Here is an 18,436-nt window from a genome sequence, read left to right as displayed (position 1 = left end):
TTTTACAAATCCCTAAGCTGCGATGTGCTGAATGGCATCTGGTACAAGATCTGCGGACTATTAATGATGCCATTATGTGTATGAACCCAATGGTTCCGAAACCTGCCACTATTTTGAATCATATTCCAGCTACTGCTATCATCTTTACAGCGATTGGTCTACAGCACACATGTCAAACTCTGGCCCGCGGGCCAATATAATTATATTTGGCCCGCAAGATCATTTCAAAAATGTATTAGAGGTGGCCCGCCCTGCAGCCAAAGTCGATGCTGTTTTTTGGTAATGTCACCCCCACCATCCTCCCCCTTCATTGCACATCCTTCCCCATTGTAACATGAGAAATAGTAGCACGAGAAGTCTGTCGATGTCATCAGCCGGCAAGCCAGTTGGAAGGCTCCCGCACAACCAGTCACTTCTCCCCACTGTCGAGCGGTGCGGCGGATGGGCGAGCGCCTGTGATTTCCTGTCGGCGCGACGGGCATGGCAGGCTGCGCACGGCCCCCGGGCAGCGAGAGCCCCGTGCGACTGGCACCGGATGGCCCTTCCACAGCGCGAGCGCACTTCTCCCGGTCACCACGGCCTTCAGCGCTTGCACCCGCGCGGACCCCAGGGACAGCTGGTTCGGCCCTGCACGTGAAGAGAGAGATGGTGGCTGTCCACAAAGGCTGATCAGCAGCCCGCTGGGGCTGAGTGGGTGGGTAAGCAGGGGTGGGCAGAGGGTGTAGGTGAGGAGTAATGGGCAGGGGAAGTTATGGTGGTGTGAGGGGCATTTAGAGGGAGGGATGAGTAGAAGGAGGGGTGGATAGGGAAGAGGTAAAAGGGGAGGGGCAGGGCGAGTAGGGGAGGGGTGATTAGAGGGTGAGAGACGGGTAGAGGGAGGAACAGGTTGAGGGGAGAGGCAGTAGAGGGGCGTGTATAGGATGGGGTGGGTAGAGGCAGAGCGAGTGGAGTGAGGGGTGAGTAGAGGTTGGGTAAAGGACTGGTCAGGTAGAGGGATGGTGGGTCGAGGGTGAATAGAGGCCAAGAGCCTGAGGAGTGAGCAGGAAATGCTGAGTCCTGATGCAGGCCAAAATGGACACAGCCTGTGAATGCTGACTACATCTCCACAGGGACCAAATATGTTTCCCTCAGGTCAAGCAAAGGGTGAACTTGAGCTACCTACTCCTGACCTGTAACATTATCCTCCTAAAGTTATATCCTAAAGTTTAACATTACATGTTGAAAGAAGAGAAAACATGCAGATGTTGTTGAAAATTTTCAATAAATATTTAGTTCGGCCCTTGACTTAGTCCAAGTTTTTAATTTTGGCCCTCCGTGAATTTGAGTTTGACACCCCTGGTCTACAGCATGCCTTCTTTGCTATAACATTTACATCCAGACAGACAATACCTTTTTGCCTTCTCCTATGAGGGACAGCAGTGTACATGGACTCAATTAGCTCAAGGGTTTATAGATTTGCCTATATGGTTTTCTCAGACTTTGTAAAAGCAATTGGCATCCTTAGAGCTCCCAGAGGGATCCATGGTCACTCAATACATTGATTACCTATTATTTGCTAGCCCGAGTTTGGAAGCCAATACTATAGACACTCAGACTTTAATGAGAGCTTTACACAGCTGAGGATATGTGATTCCGAAAAGAAAAGTCACTCAAGGGCAAAGGGAAGTGAAGTTCTTTGGAATTATACTTAGTGCAGAAGAGTGAAAATTAACTTCGGCCCAAACAACCCCTATTGTTAACTACCCTGTTCCTCAGCCACCTAAACAAATGCATGTCTTCCTTGGACTGGTTAATTTCTGCAACAATGAGTCCCTAATATGGCAATCTACACAAAAGAGTTGTCACCACTTGCTTGTTAATGCACCACAAAAGCATGAACTATCACCTCAGCAATTAAAGGTTTTTGAAGAACTTAAGAAGGCATTGCGTGCCCCACCTGCCTTAGGACGACCTCTCTATGATCACTCCTTTCAACTATATGTGACAATCACCTAAGATTGCGCTACTGCAGTACTTACACAATATCACAAAAGCAGCTCTGCAGCGGCCAATACTTTACATTAGCCAGTACACGTTTATGCTCAACATTCAGTGACCGCTCTCCTGATGTCCAATCAAACACGCCACATGATTCAAGCACATTTGAGCTACTATGAACTCTCTTAGCAAACTCGTATCTGATCTTCCACAACCTTCCAGCAGTCTTTTTGACACCGTTTCCAGATGAACTTGAACAACCAGATCATGATTGTTTGCAGCATAATCATCTTTTGACTTTGGCATGACAGGATTTAAAAGACAGCCCCACTGATGCATCTACAACTTGGTTTGTTGATGGGTCAACCTTTTTGTTGCTAATATAGGTCAGCACCGTTCAGGTTATGCCATTGACCAGACAAAAATAAGATAGTACAGGTTGCTGCCTTCCATTATTCCTTATCTGCTCAGCAATCTGAATTGTTTGTCCTTACCAGAGCCTGCACAAAGGGAACGGGAATGTCACTTAATACTGACTCTCGTTATGGTTTTGGTGGAGCACATAATTTTTCAGCCTTATGGCAGGATTAGGGTTTTTTGACATCTTAGGGACACCAATTAGAAATGCCACTTTTGTTGCTAATATGCTGACATCCTTCTCCCAGCCTACTCACCTCACGATTATAAAATGGGGTGCTCATACCAAGGCCCAGGACCTTGTATCCCTTGGGAATGTTTATGCAGATGCAACTGCAAAAGCTGCTGCTATAAACAGTCCCCTCACCATTTATTCAGAAAGCGATAAACTGCTTGTAAATAGAACAGTCTTGCCTGATATGGGGGATGTAGTAAAACTTCAGAGGGAACCCCCTTCTAATTTGATTAAGCTCTGGAAACAGTGGGGGTGCACCAAAGATCCAGAAACTCAATTAGGGAGCACCCCTGCTGGACAAGTTTGTGTTCCTGATGTATTTTACCTTTGTTGTTTAGCTATATGCATACTATGACCCACCTTGGTAAGGAGGGAATGGTGAAAGTAGTGCTAAAGGCTTGGTAGCACTCTAATTTAAATGCTGAAGCACAGAAAAAGGCATCTGAGTGTAATATTTGTCGGAAAGATAACCCTGGTAAAGCTGTTAAATGTATGCCGGGAAAGATACAACTGCCAACTGGCCTGTTTGAATGCATATAAATTGATTTTATTGAATTACCTAGAGTACATGGCTATAAATATTGTTTGATGATGCTTGATCTTTTTAGTAGATTGATAGATGTTATACCCACTCAAAAGACCACAGGTGAAACAACAGTGGGCGTCATTCTGCAAGAAATAATACCAAGGTTTAGGTTACCAAGCGTTATCAGCTCTGATAATGGACCACATTTTACAGCCAAAGGAGACAAAAAGTTGTGCAGACAACTCAGGATGAAGCAGCAGTTTCACTGTGCACATCATCCACAGGCAGCAGGGATGATAGAAAGGGTAAATGGGGCCTTGAAAAATAAACTTGCAAAACAAGCTGAGGAGACAGGATTGAATTGGCCAAAGGTACTCCCCCTGGCTCTCTTTGAAATGAGAATTACACTTCACAGTGGTGTGGTACAGGATTAACGGCAGCTGAAGTTTTATTTAGGAAACCCCTTGGGGAGCTGCTAAGAATATAGAAGCTTGTTTGGATTTATGTGCTCTGAGTGAAAAAAGTGAGTAGCGATGTTCAGCAACTAACTGAAATTCTTGAGACTTTACATTTACAGGTTTTGAACACTCAAAGGAATGAAGTACAATTGGAAACAATATTACCTGGAATCCAGTCCAGTGATTACGTTCTGATAAAGAATTGGGAGCAGAAAAAGTTGGCACCAAGGTGGAAGGGCCCCTTCCAAGTGTTACTCACTATATCCACGGCAGTAAAGGTTGAGGGGAAACCTCAGTGAATACATCACACTGACTGTAACAAGACTGGCCCTGGAAAAAGACAGCATGATGTATCAGAGAACAGGCAAGAGTCCTGATCAGGATCCTGAATGGCAAAAATGGACAATTGTTGTATTGAAGGGTATTGTGGGCTTTGTTTTGGACAATCTTGTAATGATTAACTTGATGAAGGAGGGAATTCAAATCAGATAACTAAACAGGAATGGCATGTCAATATTTATTTACGCATTTCCTTAATGTATGATGAGACTATGAATGTGTCCCGCTGTTGGATTTGTACCCATATACCAACCTATAGTGTTCAAGGGATTTATCAGATTTTTACCAGACAAGGGAAACCCAGACTGGACTAAGATAGAACTAGATAAAATAGGGGAGAAGGTACTGGAACATATACTTTATAAGTGGGATGAAAAGTTGGTGCAATATAAAAGCTCACCAGCATTGCATCATTTACTTAATATATGGAAGAAGATCCACTTAGAAAGGAAACAAAACAAATGACCAAATACCAAAATTATTATTGACGCAAAATCCATGAATCCCTTTTACAATAGATAACCTGTCTTTTAGAGAATGGAAGAGAAAAGGAATCAAAAGAATAGAATAATTGTTTTTTGGGAACTAATTTACTAACATTTGAACAGTTGAAGGACAAATATGGAATAACTCATGGTAAATGTTTGCATATCATCAACTGAAAGCTTATTTAAAGGATAAATCAGAAAACAGATTGAGATTACCAGAAGGAAGCAGCTTTGAATATGTGATTACAGACACAATGATAATTAAAAGACTTATAACGAACATGTACATTAAGCTGCAAGATAAGGAAAATGATGAACTAAGCTATAAACCTAAACAAAAGTGGGAAAAGGATTTAAACATAAAGATAAAAATGAAGCATGGGAAAAGTTATGTTCTGGAACTATGAAGAATACAATAAACTCAAGGTTACACATGATACAGTATAATTGGTTACACAGGTTATATATCACGCCTCAAAAGTTAAAAGAATGGGATCCAATATTATCAGAAAGATATTTTCGCTGTAAGAAGGAAATGGGAACAACAATACGTGCAATTTAGGCATGTACGAAAGTGAATAAGTTTTGGGAAGATCTAAACCAGATATTAAATTTCTTTCTTTCTTTTCTTTGGCTTGGCTTCGCAGACAAAGATTTATGGAGGGGTATGTCCACGTCTGCTGCAGGCTCGTTGGTGACTGACAAGTCCGATGCGGGACAGGCAGGCACAGTTGCAGCGGTTGCAAGGGAAAACTGGTTGGTTGGGGTTGAGTGTTGGGTTTTTCCTCCTTTGTCTTTTGTCAGTGAGGTGGGCTCTGTGGTCTTCTTCAAAGGAGGTTGCTGCCCGCTGAACTGTGAGGTGCCAAGATGCATGGTTGGATGCGATATCAGCCCACTGGCGGTGGTCAATGTGGCAGGCACCAAGAGATTTCTTTAAGCAGTTCTTGTACCTCTTCTTTAGTGCACCTCTGTCTCGGTGGCCAGTGGAGAGCTCGCCATATAACACAATCTTGGGAAGGTGATGGTCCTCCATTCTGGAGACATTGGGTCTTCAGCAGCATGGATTCGATGCTTGCGGACTCTGCCAGCTTGAGTACTTCGATGTTGGTGATGAAGTCATTCCAATGTGGACTAGCCTCGCCAAACGATCCCAGCTTAGCGCCGACATTGGCGACTTCAGGGGTTTTTACAAGGCTCTAAAGGCGGTGTACGGCCCCTCACCCCAAGTCCAAAGCCCTCTGCGCAGCTCAGACGGCGAAGTCCTCCTCAGCAACAAGATCTCCATCCTCAATCGATGGTCAGAACACTTCCAATCCCTTTTCAGTGCCAACCGCTCAGTCCAAAAATCTGCCCTGCTCCAGCTCCCTCAACACCCTTGAGTCTAGAACTGGATGAGGTCCTTACCCGGGAAGAGACATATAAGGCAATTGAACAACTGACAAATGGCAAAGATATTAAATAAAATCACAAAAAAAATAACATGCCAAAACATCCAGAGATCTTTCTTTTAAGTAACATAAAAAGTAAAGAATTAGGCCTTAAATTGGATAAAGCACAAAAAAGATTCATTATGATAGCCTTAGCAGTAGCAAAAAAATGTATAATGTCAACTTGGAAAATGGAAGAGAGCCTGAGAATACAGAAATGGTACATGGAAATTAATAAATGTATTCCATTTGAAAAAAAACATATAATTAAAAAAATAAAGTCACATTGTTTGAACAAATTTGGGAACCATACCTGGAACATAACAGAGAGAGCATGCCTCGGACCTCCATCCCCTTAAATGATAAGAAGACAAAACTAGTTGATTCAATGTGTAAAAATATATGACACATTCTTCTTGTTTATTTTCCTTTGTGTGAAGATATTGTTTTATGGTTTTATTGTATTGTATATGTTGAATATTTATGGGTTTGGAGGGGAGTAGGAAGAGGGGAGGGAGGGAAAGGGGGAAAAAAAGGGAGAAAATGCCACTGTGTATATTTAATGAGAAACATTTACATATTTTGGTTGATATGGTTCACAGTGTGAAAAATAAAAAATTATTTTAAAAAATCATCCCAATTCCAAGGAAGAATAATGTGAGCTGCCTCAATGACTACCAACCAGTAGCACTAACTTCTAATGTGATTAACTGCTTTGAGGAGCTGGTCATGGCCAGAATTAACATGTACCTAAATTCACCTTTCATCATAATCTCTCCACAGCAGATACAATATCACTGGCTCTCCACTCAGCTCTGGATCACTTCGAAAACAGCAATCCATACATATAGCTGCTCTTAATTGACTACAGCTCAGCCTTCAATACAATTATTCCCTCAGTGCTGGTCAAGAAGCTACAAACTCTAAGCCTCTGTGTCCCACTTTGCAACTGGATCCTTGACTTTCTCATTGGAAGACCACAGAATCAGAATCAGGATTTATTGTCATGAACAAGTGATGAAATTTGGTGTTTTGCCACAACATTATAGTGCAAACATTCATATTATAACCATCTTACGACATTACCGTAAAAAATAAAATAATAATAACATTAACAGGGCACGAAAAGTAAGGCAGTGTCTTTGGTTCATTGATTATTCAGGAATCTGATGGCAGCGGGGAAGAAGCTGTCCTTGTGCCAGTGAGTGCTCATCTTTAAGCTTTTTAAAGACACCGCCTCATGTAGATGTCCTTGATGGAGTGGAATCTGGTGCCTGTGATGTCTTAAGGCTGAGTTAACAACCCTATAGAGTTTATTCTTGTCCTGAGAGTTGGTGGCTCCATACCAGGCATTGATGCAACCAGCCAGAATGCTCTTCACGGTCCACCTGTATAAGTTTTTAAGAGTTTTCGGTGACATACCGAATCTCCTCAGACTCCTCACAAAGTGTAACTGCTGGTGAGCCTTCTTAGTGATTGCATCAATGTAGAGGCTCCAGGACAGATCTTCGGAGATGTTGACACCCAGGAATTTGAAGTTCTTGACCCTCTCCAATATTGAGCCCTCGATGTGGACTTAGTCATGTTCCCCTGACTTCCTTCTGAAGTCCACAATCATCTCCTTGGTTTTGTAACGTTGAGGGAAAGGTTGTTGTCATTATACCATTCAATGAGCTGATCCATCTCTCTCCTGTATGCTTCCTCATTGCTGTTGTGATTCTGCCGCCAACTGTGGTGTCATCGGCAAACTTGTAGATAGCACTGGAATTGTGCCTGGCCACACAATCATGGGTGTATAATGAGTAGAGCCTGCGACATCACAGGCACCTGATTTCACTCCATCAAAGACATCTACATGAGGCAGTGTGCCAGCATGGTTCTCCATCCTCAAGGTACTTTTCACCTTGCTAAATGTGATGAATCAGAAGACAAAATTTGGTTTGCTTGTGACATAACTCCCAGAGTAGATTGCCTGAGAAGTGGAAGATGTTCTTCCTAATCCAGCCAAAAAGTTCCCAAATGACATCCTGAAGGCTGCTATTTTGGAGCGATCTGAGCTGTCCCAGAAATCTCGCATTGCTGAACTGCTAGGGAATGACAGCCTAGGCGACAGGAGGCCATCACATATGGGGAAGAGCCTATTGAAGACGATGTATGGAAGCAAAGATTCTTTTGCTGTTTGCCTCCTCAAATTCAAGGACACCTGGTAAGTGTCTTTTGGGTCTGGTAAGTGTCTTTTGGGTGTCCACCCTGATGAGTTAGAGAGTCATGCTGGCCTTGTTATGTCGCTGACCTCGTTATGTCCACAACTTCTGCAATGCAGCTAGAAGCATTGACAACTGCTTCCCACTCAGTGGGAGAAAACAAGCTGGAACAAGAGGCTACAACACCAAGTCAGCAGAAGACAACTGAGCTGAACCAGCAAATGGCACCATTCACTATGCAAGTCCAAGCTTCAACCACCCAATGGAATTACCCCCATTTCCAGCCTAGTTGGAACCGGGGAGATGGGGAAGCAGTAGAGGCGAAGGGCAGCGTATTTGTTGGAAGCACCGGAAATTTGGCATTGGAAACTGGCCCAGCCACCTTGCAACTTCTACAAATAGCAACTGAGAAATGACCTGGCCTGGCAGTAGAGGCAAATGCTGCTCATGAGCATGTTAGCTGCCATCTTTTCCTCAAAAATCACCTCTCAGGTGTTCAATTTTTTAATGACTCCAGTGGTGAATTTTCTGTGGTCCCTCCAACACTTCAAGAGCACGTATATCCTAATATGTCATGCACTGTCCACCGCAAATGATTCCTATATTCAGACATTTGACCAGAGGTCACTCACACTGGATTTTGGTCTCAGTAAACCACTTTGTTGGGTATTCATGGTCACAAATGTAGCGAATTCCATAGTGGAAATGGATTTTCTGTCACATTTTTCTCTGCAGTGGACTTGAAGGATTGCTGTGTTGTGGACTGCAGCAATTGTATACAAATGCGCTGCATTTGTCATCCTTCAAAGGTCACTACCCGGCTGACAAGTCTCCAACCTAGCTCCTGCCTGTTCTGAAGACTGATCAAGCATTTCCCTCACTTGGTTGCCAGGGAACATCAAATTTATGTAACTCACCATATGCTCGTAGATTGGCCCCTGATGATCTTAAAATGGCAAAAGTTGAGTTTGACCACATGCAGGAGCTGAGAATAATTTGTAGATCTGACAGCTCCTGGCCATCACCTCTGCATAAGGTCCTGCAGAAGTCTCCAGGGGATTGGTGGCCCTGTGGTTACCCTGTGCTGAACAATTCCACCAATCCTGACTGATACAACATTCCAAATTTACAGGATTCTCAGCAAATCTGCATGGTAAATGGGTATTTTCCATGGGAAGGGATGGAAGAGATTGCTGGGATCTGGCAATGATCTTTGCATCCTCTTTGGTCACAGGGAAGGTGCAGGAGGATTGGAGGATGGAGAATGTGGTCCCATTGTTTTAAAATAAAAGGTAATAGGGAGAATCCAGGGAATTATAGACCAGTGAGTCTTACATCATTGGTGGAAAAACTACTGGAGAGGATTCTTAAAGACAGGATTTATGAGCATTTGGAGAATTACAGTCTTCTCAGGGATGGTCAGCATAGCTTTGTGAGGAGAAGGTCATGCCTCTTGAGACTTATTCAGTAAGTCATGAAGCATGGGATACATGGAATCTTAGTTGTGTGGATTCAGAATTGTCTTGCCTGGAGAAAGCAGAGAATAGTAGTGGATGGAAAGTATTCTGTCTGGAGTTCAGTGACTAGTGGAGTTTTACATGTATTACAAAACCAAGGACCCTCCCCCTCATGATTTTTATGTGATCTGGATGAAGATGTAGAGGGATGAGTCAGTAAGTTTGTGGATGATACAAAAGTTGGAGGAGTTGTGCATAGAGTTGAAGGTTGTCATTGGTTATGACAGGATAAGACAAGATGCAGAGTTGGTGAAAAAGTGGCAGATAGAGTTCAATCCAGCTAAGTATGAGGTGATGCATTTTTTTAGGCCAAATTTGAATGCAGAGTACATGGTTAATGGCAGGAAGAACGGAGGGGCCTTGGGGAACATCCAGAGATCTCACAAGGTTGCCATGTCAGTTGATAGGACATTTAAGAAGGCCTATGGTATGTTGAAGTTCATTAGTCAAGAGATGTGAGGTAATGTTGCAACTCTAAATCTCTAATGAGATCACACTTCGAATATTGTTTTCAGTTCTGGTAACCCCATGACAGAAAGGATATGGAAGTCATGGAGAAGGTGCAAACAAGATTTACCAGGATGTTGCCTGGATTGGCAAAATACTGTATGTCTTATGAGGGAAGGTTAGCAGGGCTAGGGCTTTTCTCTTTGGAGCAAAAAAGGAGAGGTGACATAATAGAGGTCCACAAGACTATGAGAGGCATAGTTAAGGTAGATAGCCAGCACATTTTTCCCATGGTGGGAGTAACAAACACCAGAGAACATCTGTACAAACTGAAGGTTTGGGGGGAACATCAGGGGTAATTCTTTTTCACAGAGCTGTGGGTTCCCGAAATGCATTGCCAGGGATGGTAGTGGAAGCTGGGACAATAGGAGCATTTAAGAGATTTTTAGACAGGCACATGGATGAAATAAAAATAAGTTATGAGGAAGGGAAGTTTTTTTTAAATGTATATATAGGTCAGTCAACATCGTGGGCTGAAGGGCTTGTACTATGCTGTAACGTTCTATGTTCTAAGTGGAGCTGAGTCCATAATTTCGATAGGCCAAATGGCCAACTCCTGCTCCTATTTTTTATATTCTTATGCTTACATTTTTATTTAAGTAGAGCTGATTACATATGCGCATCACATGGGGATAAAGATCAAAAACTTATTCTGGGGGTGACTTTGCTTAATCTGAGATAATCTTATTTGCATTCATATGTGTGAACATGTATTGTGGGCAATGTTCGTGGACCACTGCCAAGTCAATATCTTCAAAGAACAGAGGAGAAAATACATTGAGTGTAATACTGCGGAGTTCTGGTTCCACGGGAGAGCTTTTGCCTCTGAATGTGAAGACTGTGGGAACCATTCCCATTAAAAACCTGATTCAGATTAACACTCCAGTATAACGGTGAGGGAGTGCTGCACATCTTTCAGATAAAACATTAGCTCTATCTGTCCTTTCAGGAAGATTAAAAAAACATCAAAAAAGTCCAGAGTTTTCCCCGGTGTCCTGTTTCATATGTACTCCACAACAACATCACTGAAACAAGGCGTCAGGTTATTACCTCTTTGCTGTTTGTACAAACTTGCATGTTGATCGATTGTCTTCATTAGAATTAGTATATATTATTTAAAAAGCTTAATTTATTGTAAAATATTCCCAAATGTCCTGAGGTTGCTATATAACCACAAGTTTCTTCTTTTTGCCTCTACTGCTCATGGATTATAATCATGATTAAAAGCATCTAAGGAATGTAACAAAACAGAACTCTACTTAACACTGCAATTTCCACAAAGCTACCTGCTTCTAAACATCAACTTCAAATGGTGTATTACATCTGCTAATTTCCCACAGGACAATCCTAAGGCAGAAATGAAAAACCAAAACATCCATTTTAATCAGGTGCTTTTGTAGAGTAGCAGACAACCACTGTCAAAGCAGAAATAGGAGACTTGAGATTAGAGTTCCTTTGATGTTGAATTATGGGATGAGAAAAGACAATTACACCGACTCCAGCAAGCAATATTCACACAGTTTCCAGAGGGAAATAATCAGCCACAGCCAACGTCAAACCCAAGCATCATCAAATGAAGTCATTAATCACAACCTACATTTACATCTGAGGGAGATTGCACTCCACAGATTCCATATGGAAACTTTAGTTGAAAAGCAAAGATTTACAGCAAGGGAACCATGAAGGAAACACTGAAAATAAGAAATTGAAGCAGGAATAGAGCAATGGCCATCAACTCTTTCCTGCTATTCACTTAGACCATGGGTAATTTTCTACCTCAGCACTGTTTTCCTGCTTGACCCCTAGATTCCCTCAGTATCCAGAAATCTATTGAAGAAACAAAACCCTCTGAGATACAAAATTCTAAAGATTCACAGCCCCCTGCATAAAGACATTTTTCCTCATCTTGGTATGGCTTTGCCCTTGTTCTTCACTTGTACCCTTGGTTCTGGACTTGTCAGCCAGAGGAAACATGTACCTTGAATCCAAACTTTCAAGCCCAAAGAAAAATTTTGTAAGAAGCAGAGGATTTTCTTAGGGAAGGGATAGAAGCAGGAAGTGTTGGGTTGTGGCCTATTAGATTAGAGGCTGTGTGGAGGGGGTGGAGTGTTGGGTGGGTGGGGGGGTGGGGGGAAGGAAGACCTGATGCAACAAGATCTTGACAGTAAAAACACAATGCTGAAGAACCTCAGCAGGTCAAGCAGAGTCCTTTATATTCTTCTTCTTTCTTTGGCTTGGCTTCGCGGACGAAGATTTATGGAGGGGGTAAAAAGTCCACGTCAACTGCAGGCTCGTTTGTGGCTGACAAGTCTGATGCGGGACAGGCAGACACTGTTGCAGCGGCTGCAGGGGAAAATTGGTTGGTTGGGGTTGGGTGTTGGGTTTTTCCTCCTTTGCCTTTTGTCAGTGAGGTGGGCTCTGCGGTCTTCTTCAAAGGAGGTTGCTGCCCGCCAAACTGTGAGGCGCCAAGATGCACGGTTTGAGGCGATATCAGCCCACTGGCGGTGGTCAATGTGGCAGGCACCAAGAGATTTCTTTAGGCAGTCCTTGTACCTTTTCTTTGGTGCACCTCTGTCACGGTGGCCAGTGGAGAGCTCGCCATATAATACGATCTTGGGAAGGCGATGGTCCTCCATTCTGGAGATGTGACCCATCCAGCGCAGCTGGATCTTCAGCAGCGTGGACTCGATGCTGTCGACCTCTGCCATCTCGAGTACTTCGACGTTAGGGATGAAAGCGCTCCAATGGATGTTGAGGATGGACTGGAGACAATGCTGGTGGAAGCGTTCTAGGAGCCGTAGGTGATGCCGGTAGAGGACCCATGATTCGGAGCCGAACAGGAGTGTGGGTATGACAACGGCTCTGTATACGCTTATCTTTGTGAGGTTTTTCAGTTGGTTGTTTTTCCAGACTCTTTCGTGTAGTCTTCCAAAGGCGCTATTTGCCTTGGCGAGTCTGTTGTCTATCTCATTGTCGATTGTTGCATCTGATGAAATGGTGCAGCCGAGATAGGTAAACTGGTTGACCGTTTTGAGTTTTGTGTGCCCGATGGAGATGTGGGGGGGCTGGTAGTCATGGTGGGGAGCTGGCTGATGGAGGACCTCAGTTTTCTTCAGGCTGACTTCCAGGCCAAACATTTTGGCAGTTTCCGCAAAGCAGGACGTCAAGCGCTGAAGAGCTGGCTCTGAATGGGCAACTAAAGCTGCATCATCTGCAAAGAGTAGTTCATGGACAAGTTTCTCTTGTGTCTTGGTGTGAGCTTGCAGGCGCCTCAGATTGAAGAGACTGCCATCCGTGCGGTCCGGATGTACCGGACTACATCCTGGTGCGAGAAAGTGACAAACGAGATGTGCTCCACACCAGGGTCATGCCCAGCGCGGAATGCCACACTGACTACCGGCTGGTTCGCTGCAAGCTCAACCTTCACTTCAAGCCAAAGCCCAGGAACAGTAAAGCCCCCAGAAAGAGGTTCAATGTTGGAAACCTGCAGTCAGACGAAGCGAGAGGAAACTTCCAGGCAAACCTCAAAGCAAAGCTCGACGATGCAACCCACCTCACGGACCCGTCCCCTGAAACCCTCTGGGATCAGTTGAAGACTACCATACTGCAATCCACTGAAGAGGTACTGGGCTTCTCCTCCAGGAAAAACAAGGACTGGTTCGACGAAAACAGCCAGGAAATCCAGGAGCTGCTGGCAAAGAAGCGAGCTGCCCACCAGGCTCACCTTACAAAGCCGTCCTGTCCAGAGAAGAAACAAGCCTTCCGTCGCGCATGTAGCCATCTTCAGCGCAAACTCCGGGAGATCCAAAATGAGTGGTGGACTAGCCTCGCCAAACGAACCCAGCTCAGCGCGGACATTGGCGACTTCAGGGGTTTCTACAAGGCTCTAAAGGCTGTGTACGGCCCCTCACCCCAAGTCCAAAGCCCGCTGCGCAGCTCAGACGGCAAAGTCCTCCTCAGCGACAAGATCTCCATCCTCAACCGATGGTCAGAACACTTCCAATCTCTTTTCAGTGCCAACCGTTCAGTCCAAGATTCCGCCCTGCTCCAGCTCCCTCAACAGCCCCTAAGGCTCGAGCTGGATGAGGTCCTCACCCAGGATGAGACATATAAGGCAATCGAACAACTGAAAAGTGGCAAAGCAGCAGGTATGGATGGAATCCCCCCGGAGGTCTGGAAGGCTGGCGGCAAAACTCTGCATGCCAAACTGCATGAGTTTTTCAAGCTTTGTTGGGACCAAGGAAAACTGCCTCAGGACCTTCGTGATGCCACCATCATCACCCTGTACAAAAACAAAGGCGAGAAATCAGACTGCTCAAACTACAGGGGAATCACGCTGCTCTCCATTTCAGGCAAAATCTTTGCTAGGATTCTACTAAATAGAATAATACCTAGTGTCGCCGAGAATATTCTCCCAGAATCACAGTGCAGCTTTCGCGCAAACAGAGGAACTACTGACATGGTCTTTGCCCTCAGACAGCTCCAAGAAAAGTGCAGAGAACAAAACAAAGGACTCTACATCACCTTTGTTGACCTCACCAAAGCCTTCGACACCGTGAGCAGGAAAGGGCTTTGGCAAATACTAGAGCGCATCGGATGTCCCCCAAAGTTCCTCAACATGATTATCCCGTGCAGCCATCTTCAGCACGAAAACCAACAAGGTCGGGTCAGATACAGCAATGAGCTCTCTGAACCCTTCTCCATTAACAATGGCGTGAAGCAAGGCTGTGTTCTCGCACCAACCCTCTTTTCAATCTTCTTCAGCATGATGCTGAACCAAGCCATGAAAGATCTCAACAATGAAGTCCTTTATCTTTCTTTGGCTTGGCTTTGCGGGCGAAGATTTATGGAGGGGTCATGTCCACGTCAGCTGCAGGCTCGTTTGTGGCTGACCAGTCCAATGTGGGACAGGGAGACACGGTTGCAGCGGTTGCAAGGGAAAATTGGTTGGTTGGGGTTGAGTGTTTGGTTTTTCCTCCTTTGTCCTTTATATAGCAAAGGTAAAATACATAACCAACGTTTGGGCTGAGCCCTTCAGCAAGGTATCTCGCACTGCTCATTTCTCCAGTTCTCTCCCACATCCCAAGATTTTTTAAAACTCTCAGACACCTCCTCTTATCTATTCCCCCCCCCCCTCCCCCACCACAGGACACCACTATGACACATTAAGCCACTGTCTCCAACACCATCTCCAACCTCACCTCCCCCCGGAGCTGCCAACCTCATTGTCCTCCATCACTACACTGCAGCATTTTCCTTGCAACTAACCAGAGGACAACAAGTACATTGTTGCCTTTCTCTCTCCCTCTTTGCTTAAATCATGGCATCATATTTCTTTCCCTCTACTCTGTAGCCACAATTCAAAAATCTTGAGAATTTTGGAAAATAATAACCAGATCATCAATTATCTATACAGCCACCTCTTTTGAAATACAGGGATGTAGATCAATGGGATCTGCAGGGTATCAGTCTCAATCACTTGCCAGTTTTATCAATGCATACAGTATTTCAATACATAAGAAATTGTGATGTTTTTCGTATCATTTCCTGTGAAGAAAGACTTCAATTAGTTGATCCATTTCTTCATCGTTTTCTTATGTCCTGACAATTTTTTTGATCTCTTTAAGGAAACCAATTTGCCCTTGCTAGACATTTCCTTTTTGCAAGCACAAAGAAGCTTTCACAGACTATTTGCCAGTTTACTCTTAGATCCAATCTTAGCTTTATTTGTCACTTTCTTGGACTTACCATGTTAAGTTCTAAAATATTCCCAAATCCCAAGTCTATTACTGGTTCTTGTAACTTTGCACACCTCTTCTTTGGATTTAATGCCGTTTTTAACTTCTCCTGTCGGCCATTTTTCCTGTTAAAAGTTTGTGCTTTAAATAAATATTTTTGTAAAAATGTATTTACTTGCTAGCCATTACCTGCTGAGTGCCATACCTTTTAAATGTATCTTTCCAATCCACCACAGATAACTCTCTTTTCTTACTTCACACTTTAAATGTAAGACCCCAGTTTCAAATTGATCCGGATAATTTTCAGACTCAGTATAAAATTCTATCATGATTTGGTCATTTTTCCCTTACAACAACATAAATTAACTCTTTCTTGTTGTGATGCAAAACATATTGAACTGGAAAACAATTTTGTATATATTCCATGTATTTGTCTTATGACTATTAATTTCAGTTGTTCAAGCTCTACAAATTAACGTCCGCTATTACAGTTTTTTTATCTGTTACTTGTTGCTCTCATTGTCTGATTTATGCTGCTCCCAATGACCATGGTGGCAGACCAGCAAGAGGGTCAGTACCTAAGGGACCCACCCTAACTATGGGTGACTTGCAGTTGAGGGACCCGCATAGGCTGCTGGATACTGGCTCATGGGAACCAGGCATTGGAACTGGGATTCAAGAGAGTGCTGAGGGCAATAAAGGCTCCTGAAGGGCTTCAGGTGCTGAAGGCTTCCTGATCATGTCAGAAGTTTGTATCTGATATAGAACATAGAACATTAAAGCATAAGACAGGCCCTTTGGCCAACGATGTTGTTCTGACCTATATATACGTAAAAAATCTAAACCCTCCCTACCTCATAACCCTCTATAATGTTATTTTTCTTTCACCATGTGCCTATCTAAGAGTCTCTTAAATGCCCCCATTATTCCAGCCTCTACCACCAACCCTGGCAAGACATTCCAAGTACCCACAATTCTTTTTGCAAAACAGTTACCCCTAATGTCTCCCCTAAACTTTTATCCCTTCACTTCCTACTGATGACCTCTGGTAATTTTTCCTTAAATGAAAAAATGGACCCTGCCACCACTACTTCTCCTGGAAGCTCATTCCATACAGCCACCACTTTACACTTATCAGCATTAAACTCCATTTGCCATCTTTCAGCCCAGTCTTCTAAGCAGTCCAAATCTCTCTGCAATCTTTGAAAACCTTCTTCGTTATTCACAATTCCACCTATTTTAGTATCATCTGCATATTTACTAATCCAATTTACCACCCCCTTATCCAGATCATTAATTTATATGACAAACAGTAAAGGACCCAATACAGATCACTGAGGCCTACAGCCTGACAAACAGTTATCCGTTACAACTCTCTGGCATTTCCCTCCCAGCCACTGTTGAACCTATCTCAAAATTAATACCTAACGACTGAACCTTCCTAACTGACCTTCCATGCGGAACCTTATCAAAGACCTTACTGAAGTCCATATACTATATCCGCTGCCCTACCCACATCAACATTCCTAGTCACCTCTTCAAAAAATTCAACAATTGGTCAAACATAGACCTTCCACACACAAATCTGTGTTGAGTGTTCCTGATCTGACCCTGATTCTCCAGATACTTATATATACTATTTCTAAGAACACTTTCTATTAATTTACCTACCACAGATGTCAAACTTACAGGCGAATAATTGCTAGGCTTGCTCCTCAAATGCCAATACTCCGGCACTATACCCATCTCTAATGGCATTTGAAAAACTACCGTTAGAGCCTCTGCTATTTCCTCACTAACTTCTCTCAAGGTCCCAGGGAAAATCCTTTTGGGACCAGGAGACTTATCCACCTTAATAAGCTTCAAAAGCTCCAGTATTTCCTCTTTCTTAATCACTATAGTTTCCATAATTATCCTCTTTGCTTCCTTTACCCTGCACAATTCAATATCCTTCTCCTTAGTGAATACCGAAGAAAGTAAATTGTTCAAGATCTCCCCCTTCTCATTTGGCTCCACACACAGTTGTCCCCTCTGATTCTCTCAGGGACCAATTTTATCCCTCACTCTCCTTTTGATATTAACATATTTGTAGAAACATTTTGGATTTATTTTCACCCTGCTTGCTATAGCCACCTTGGACCTTCTTTTAGCTTTTCTAATTTCTTTCTAAGATTCTTTTTACATTCAATGTATTCTCCAAACATATCCTTTTTTCCTTGTTTCTTATATTTATTGTAGATCTTCCTCTTTTTTTGAACCAAGTTTCCAATATCCCTTGAAAACTATGGCTCTCTTAAACTTTTGACCCTTCCTTTTAACTTAACAGGAACATAAAGATTTTGTACCCTCAAAATCTCACCTTTAAAAGACCTCCATTTCTCCACTACATCCTGTCCATAAAACAAAACGTCCCAATCCACTCTTTGTAAATCCATTTGCATCTCCTCAAATCTAACTTTTTCCACTCAAAAACTTCAACCCTAAGTCCTGACCTATCCTTTTCCATACTTACATTGAAGCTAATGGCACTATGATTACTGATCACAAAGTGCTCCCCAACACATACCTTCGTCACCTGACCTACCTCATTCCCCAATAATACA

General features: G+C 43.3%; 1 protein-coding gene across 3 annotated transcripts in view; it reads right to left on the bottom strand.

Annotated features, from left to right (window-relative positions):
* LOC138744651 (mixed lineage kinase domain-like protein) overlaps nt 1–18,436 on the bottom strand; it is a 144,894-nt gene that overhangs the window by 20,181 nt on the left and 106,277 nt on the right. The window contains exon 14 of one of the 3 annotated variants that reach the window (XM_069901140.1): nt 3,155–3,298. The exons of the other annotated variants lie outside the window; for them this stretch is intronic. The gene's annotated coding sequence lies outside the window, so the exon portion shown is untranslated. Of the gene's footprint in view, nt 1–3,154; nt 3,299–18,436 lie in introns of those variants that run through there. 3 annotated transcript variants of the gene reach the window in all.

Source organism: Narcine bancroftii, chromosome 10 (genome assembly GCF_036971445.1).
Source record: "Narcine bancroftii isolate sNarBan1 chromosome 10, sNarBan1.hap1, whole genome shotgun sequence".
NCBI lineage: Eukaryota > Metazoa > Chordata > Chondrichthyes > Torpediniformes > Narcinidae > Narcine > Narcine bancroftii.
Note: the sequence above shows the minus strand (reverse complement) of the source record. Positions and strands in the feature narration are given on the sequence as shown.